This window comes from Lupinus angustifolius, chromosome LG03 (genome assembly GCF_001865875.1).
Source record: "Lupinus angustifolius cultivar Tanjil chromosome LG03, LupAngTanjil_v1.0, whole genome shotgun sequence".
Taxonomy (NCBI): Eukaryota; Viridiplantae; Streptophyta; class Magnoliopsida; order Fabales; family Fabaceae; genus Lupinus; species Lupinus angustifolius.
Window position 1 is genome coordinate 18,661,227 of NC_032011.1, and position 901 is coordinate 18,662,127.

The window sequence follows — 901 nt, forward strand, 5'->3', positions numbered from 1 at the left end:
CTATCCTAATTCTCATTCTCTTCCTCATCCTATCTTCCTCCTTATCCTCATCCTCTTCCTCATCCTCATCAATATCCTATCATTATCCTCATCCTCAACCTCATCCTATCCTCTTCCTTATCCTCATCCACTACCTCATCCTCGTCCTCATCCTATCCTCATCCTCATCCACATCCTCATCGTCAGTCTCGTGCTAATCCTATCCTCATCCTCATCCGCATGCGCATCCTCATTCTCGTCCTCATCTTCATCCTCATCCTCTACCTCTTCCTCATCCTATCCTTATCCTCATCCTCATCCTCTTCCACATTCTTATCCTCATCCTATCCTCATCGTCATTCACGTCCTCAATCTATCCTCCTCCTCATCCTCATCGTATGCTCATTATCATTCTCGTCCTCTTCAACATCCTCCTCTTAATCCTATCCTCATTCTCATCCTCCTCCTATCCTAATACTGATCCTCATCCTCATCCTCCTCTTCATCCAATCCTCATTCTCATCCTCCTCCTATCCTAATACTGATCCTCATCCTCATCCTATCCTCATCCTCTTCCTCATCCTCATCCTCATTCTACTCCTCATCCTATCCTCATCCTCTTCCTCATCCTCATCCTCATTCTACTCCTCATCCTATCCTCATCCTCTTCCTCATCCTCATCCTCATTCTACTCCTCATCCTATCCTCATCCTCTTCCTCATCCTCATCCTCATTCTACTCCTCATCCTATCCTCATCCTCTTCCTCATCCTCATCCTCCTCTTCATCCAATCCTCATTCTCATCCTCCTCCTATCCTTATCCTCATTCTCGTCCTCATCCTATCCTCGTCATCATCCTCTTCCTGATCCCCATCCTTTCCTCATCCTCATCCTCATCCTCATCCTCATCCTCTTCCTCATC